This window comes from Schistocerca cancellata, chromosome 1 (genome assembly GCF_023864275.1).
Source record: "Schistocerca cancellata isolate TAMUIC-IGC-003103 chromosome 1, iqSchCanc2.1, whole genome shotgun sequence".
Classification (NCBI taxonomy): Eukaryota; Metazoa; Arthropoda; class Insecta; order Orthoptera; family Acrididae; genus Schistocerca; species Schistocerca cancellata.
The window spans coordinates 1102749900-1102755899 of record NC_064626.1 but is presented as its reverse complement, the minus strand read 5'-3'; the positions used below and the strand labels follow the sequence as shown (position 1 = coordinate 1102755899).

Genomic DNA, 6000 nt, shown 5'->3' with positions numbered 1-6000 from the left:
TTAAACGTGAGACACGAGTCTACATGCATAAAGCAGCACAATGAACTTTTCCTATAACAGTAGTTTCTAACTTTCGTTTTGTAATGGTGAAGCGAAACTTCACTACTGAGAAAGATATCAGTCTATATCATACATTTTAAGTACATGCAAGAAGAGACGATACAAAAATATCATTTGTGTGTATCAGGAGGCACGTAGGAAATATGGGGAATTGACTAACTGGCGAAGATTGTGGCAAAAAATGGAATATAAGAAAGATGCATTCCAGTTAGGGATCTAATTCCAATAGCCAGAATCATGGCCAGAAGGAACAAGTAGTGGGAGATGCAAGATTTGCACAAGCGTACCTGGAGCAGCCAAATCCAGTCACTTATATAAGTTGAGATCGGGGGCTAACTTTTAACCCATCCGTAATAATATTCAGTCTGTGCATTGAGGCAGGTGTAAAGGAAACAAAGGAGAATTTCGAAAAGGTTCAAATGGTTCAAATAGCTCTAAGCACTATGGGACTTAACATCTGACGTCATCAGTCCCCTAGACTGAGAACTAACCTAAGGACATCACATACATCCACGCCCGAAGCAGGATTCGAACCTGCGACCGTAGCAGCAGCGCGGTTCCGGACTGAAGCACATAGAACCGCTCGGCCACAGCGGCCGGCTTTCGAAAAGGGAATTAAAGTTCAGAGAGAAGAAATAAAAGCTCTGAGAGCTGACAGGAAGATTGGTTGGTTGGTTTGTGGGAGGGGCCAAACAGCGAGGTCATCGGTCCCAGTGGAGTAGGAAAGGATGCAGAAGGAAATCGGCCGTGCACTTTCAAAGGAACCATCCCGGCATTTGGCTGGAGTGATTCACGGAAATAACGGAAAACCTAAATTAGGATAGCCGGACGCGGGTTTGAACCGTCGTCCTCCCGAATGCGCGTCCAGTGTGCTAACCACTGCGCCGGCTCTCTCAGTTGAGAGTAAGACTGAAATTATGCTCCAGACGGTACAGGACTCTAAGAATAGTTTTAATGAATGGATAAACTGGAAAGAGGCTATAAGACGGTCATTAATAAAACTGAAACAAAGATAACGACATATAGCAAAATTAAATCAGGCGGTGTCAAGGAAATTAGATGAGGAAAATAAATACTGAAGGTAGTCGGTGAATACTGTTATTCGGAAGCAAAAGAAGTGACAGTCAGAAACAGAGAGGATACAAAATGCAGACTGGTAATGGCAAGAAAATCATTTCTGAAAAACAGAAATTTTTTAACGTATGATATAAAATTTTAAACGTTAGGAACTCATTTCTGAATATATTTCTCTGCAGTGAAGTCTTCTACGGAAGTGAAACATCTACAATAAACTGTTCAGACGTAAAAAGAACACATTTTGAAATAAGGCGCTACCGAAGAACGCTGAAGATTGGATGCGGATTAAGTAATTATTGAGAAGCTATTGTATCGAACTGTGGTGAAAAGGAATATATTGCATAATGCGATTTAAAGGAGGACTTGGTTGACAGAACGCATCTTGTGGTCTCAAAGAGTCGTCATTTTGCCAAAAGTGGGAGATGTGGTCGGTGAGATGGAAGCCATTGTTGAGGGAGTCGGAGGACAGGATACAATTGACACCCACAAACGTATGTAGCTTGCAGTAACTATACTGAGATAAAGAGGCTTGCACAGGATGGACTAGAGTGGTACGTTCCATCAAACCAGTCTTCGGACTGACTACTCAACAACAATATCTGGATTCATCGTGCGACTCTGAAATGTGCGAAATGAAACGTAAATTTACTGGCAAAGATAGGAAGAGACGATTCGTAACGATCGCCGCCAGACCGAAATTCAACCATTGCTGCTAGCAGCAACACCTCCATAGGCGTCAGACCATACGATCACAGCACTGCGACTGTGGGAGGACTCAGAATATCAATATAACGTTCTTTGGCTGTTCTTAGACGCAGAAAGAAATCAGACTGACTAGTTACAGAGCTTCTCAAAATGAAACAAGAGTTCCCTTGAACGTGTGGCGTGTGTGCGTGTGCTGCTAGTGTGGTGTGTGTGTGTGTGTGTGTGTGTGTGTGTGTGGGTGGGTAGGTGGGTTTATTTGGCTTTTTTAAGATAAGTTGCAGAGGCGTTTTGGCCACTATACTTACTTAACTTATAAATTACCTTTAATGTCAATGACATTTATATATTAAATTACTTAGCAGTTCGTGGAAAGGCAGTCCTGTATTGGCGCACCCAGAAGCCAATAAAACAAAATTAAGAAAATAAATGGATATACGAAGTGAAAGAGAGCAATGTCGCTAAATTCGAAGTTATCTTTTATTTATTTATTTTTTAATAGCTCAAAAAATTAACAAGTCTGTAACTGTAGAAACATCCAGGTGCCATGTTAAATTACCTAACGTTACTTTACCTGTTCACATAATTAGTTCCATGAAGGTGAAATAGTTTGAGGTGGTGCTGTCTTTCAAACATCCGTATACAGTAGCTAGAAGAAATGCCTCGCACGTAGGATGTTTAAAAGAAGTGAATGCTAACAGATTTTACTATTAATTGCAAATGCCTTATGTATTGTATTTTGTGTAGACGATTAGCTTACAAAATTAAAAAGAGGAACATTATCCACAGGTGTTGCGGTTACTGGAAGTCCTGACAGACGGGAAACGTTGACGCATCCACGGAAAAATCCGGAACGTGATTGCGGTAAGTACACACGACATTAGCTTCTACTTTCAGAACAGCGCTTATTTTTCAGCACAAATGTCTTTTCGTTCAATGTTCTTCCTTGACCTTGGAACCTGACAATGTATGTCTTTTCAGTTGACCGCCTCTCATACAGTGATTCAGCAGTAATTGTTAAGAAACACCATCCTAGAACTGATCTATTCGAGCTATGATACATTTTTATGGATGCGACGTCGTTTTCTTCAGAATATGAGTTACACAATGCGACCAGTCACTAAACTTAAGTTATTATTTACGACGCTTTGCTCCATCATGCAGAGCTCAGTTGCGTGGCTCCGAGGAAAACCAACGATGTAGAAATATCTACAATGTTGTAAGTTTATCGCCTTAATTGGAGAGTCCTTTTGATAGGTGGTGGTGGTGGTGGTTAGTGTTTAACGTCCCGTCGACATCGAGGTCATTAGAGACGGAGCGCAAGCTCGGGTTAGGGAAGGACTGGGAAGGAAATCGGCCGTGCCCTTTCAAAGGAACCATCCCGGCATTTGCCTGAAACGATTTAGGGAAATCACGGAAAACCTAAATCAGGATGGCTGGAGACGGGATTGAACCGTCGTCCTCCAGAATGCGAGTCCAGTGTGCTAACCACTGCGCCACCTCGCTCGGTTTTGATAGGTTAATAAAGAATAAAAACGAGGGTTGGATCTTTAATAGTGGCAACTATTTATTTACAGCTCGAACCAAATCGATACGTGTTTCAAAGTTTTACTGACCTTCAGAGTAGTCACCAGCATTTTGTATAACTCGTTGCCAGTGATGTGGAAATCGTAGCAGTGCCAGTTGCGTTGAAAGTTCGAGCGGCGCGGTCTGTTGCCCGAAGAATTTGTGTTAGTTCCGAAGCGCATGCCGTGAAGTGTTTCCTTCAGTTTAGAAATCGAGTTGAACTCACGAGGGCTTAAATCAGGGGAGTGCAGTAGGTGGTAAAGCTCCAACCCTCATATTTTGGAACCGACTTACCTCACCTGTAGTTCTGTGTACCTTTGTTACGTACCTTCCACGAAACCTCTGCATTTGGCTTCACACACATTCGCTGTTTACAAACTTTATTGTAGATGTTACAAATATTTTACGTCTCTTGGCTATCAGACATATTATAGTCTTTTTCGACGAATCAAAAGCTAAATGAGCCAATTCATGTATCAATGGAGACTACTGAAGACTTTTACCACCTAACATTGTCTTCGTGAATGTCAATTTTCATAATGTAACCGGCCGATGAAACAAATAGATAAGACTTTATGTAAAGCCGATTTTAGTATTCTGAGCTTTTAATGAGGATATTAAGAATGAAGGGGGTATAATTGATGGTGCAAAGAATAAATTTATTCTGAGTACATATCCCCAAACATTGAAATTCTGAAGGTAGATAAGTTTTGCTTTCTGGAAGTAAAATAAGTGACGGTGACCGAAGTACAGCAGATACCCAATAGAGTTTCTGAAAGAATTTATAAGGATGAGTTTCTGAAAAGGAGAAATATTTCATTACATAAAATAATTTTAAACTCTGAGAAGTCTGTCCTGAAGATAATTTATTCTATAGTTTGATTGGATAACTTTATCGAATTGGAGAGAAAAGTAATTCGTCGCACGACTTGACTAAAAGAAGGGTACGTTCTGACATATCCTGAGCATTAAGGAATAATTAATTTGGTAATGGAGGGACGCGTGTGTGTGTTTGTGTGGGGGGGGGGGGGGGGCGGCGAGGGGGGGGGGTCGTAGAGTGGAAGCAAGGCTTGACTGCAGGGAGTGAGTTCAAATGTTTGAGGATTGCAGTAGTTACTGCTTTGCTGAGTTCAGGAGGCTTGCACATGATAGACTGGCGTGGGTATCAGTAGCAAACAGTCTTTGGGTTGTAGACCAAAATAACAACAATAAATATTTTAACTAAACCTTGAGGATTGTGCTAGAAATATGTTGGTAATTTCTTGATCTACAAAAAATGCAATTAGTTGTTTGGAGAATAATTTGTCTTCCATGGAGATTGACGTAATTTTTAGTTCTGTCGATTAAGTCAGCCCAAAATTAGGAAATTTTTTCATATTTATTGATTTCGGCAGATATTTGTTAATGCGATTATACTTTTTCCACTTACAAGTAAAATAAGTCTTCTCTTCAGATTTTCGGAAGAGCTTTCTTATGTAAATGAACTGATACGAAGATCAGACTTTCTGAAAGATATAACCAACGTTTGATAAAATAACAGGCTTTACTTCACAATCTAGATCTCGACTTTAGGCTATTATCAAGTGTTAAAACTGCTACAGAATAAAGTATTATTTATCAAGTGTTAAAACTGCTACAGAATAAAGTACAAGAAAAGTACAAATAGCGGATTAAATATCAGGTGAATAAAAACAGGCCAAACAGTTTACGTCACATATAACCTAAACAAATTGTGTTCAGCCGGTATAGGACAGTTGACTAGCATTTTTACCACTGATGATATAAATACGTAGCCTTTCGCAGCCGGTGCCAATCTCATTGAAAACATTCTGGCCATATTGCCGCGACAGCTTGTACAATACTAGAGTATTTACCTGCAACAATGTCTTTGCCCTAAGGAAGACTGCTGAAATTCAACCGAAACGTAGATAAATTTTAGTATTACAGTATTTTATAACATGACGCGCAAATACATCCAATATGCTTTTAACGGAAATTTTATTGTTATTGGCTTCCTATGAATTTATGACGGCATTGCCAGCATTACCCTCAAACGTGAGGCTACTCCACTGCAAACTGCAAGTCATTTTGTTGCATTTTGGTAGTAAAAATGGTCCACTACCACATCAACGCTTTGGTCACTGAAGAATTAATAGGTGTTTAACGCAGGCGTTGGAAGTTTTCCTGCACCACTTTCCAATGGAATTCTAGCACGTTGGCAATAACCGAGGCCAGATTTCGAAGTCTGCACGTACCTTCCAACATTAACGTCACATAAGCAGGTTATAGTCGCAGTAAGACCATTACTAAGTCCAGTAAGTCGCTAGGAGATAGCAGCAGTTGGTAGTACTCCCATTAACACGGAGATAACACTACTTTATGAGCCTCCGGCTTCACGGCGCTTTAACACGGCGTGGTAGTGGAGCTGGAATGAGATTAAAGGAGTTATTATGTGCAAAACTGTCCACTTGAGAGTACTTGAGAGTAGTTAATGTGTAAGAGACTTCATTAAAAAGTGAAACCGTTTTACAAAACCACAGCATGTGTTTCTGAAATACGCACATCACATTAAAAAGGAAATCCATTTTCAAGTGC

The 6000-nt window shown here is 40.3% G+C and overlaps 1 protein-coding gene across 4 annotated transcripts in view; it reads left to right on the top strand.

Annotated features, from left to right (window-relative positions):
- Positions 1 to 2625: 2625 nt before the first annotated feature.
- LOC126091870 (parathyroid hormone/parathyroid hormone-related peptide receptor-like) overlaps positions 2626 to 6000 on the top strand; it is a 509713-nt gene continuing 506338 nt past the window's right edge. For all 4 annotated transcript variants that reach the window (XM_049907163.1, XM_049907181.1, XM_049907197.1 and 1 more), the window contains exon 1: positions 2626 to 2703. The gene's annotated coding sequence lies outside the window, so the exon portion shown is untranslated. The remainder of the gene's footprint in view (positions 2704 to 6000) is intronic.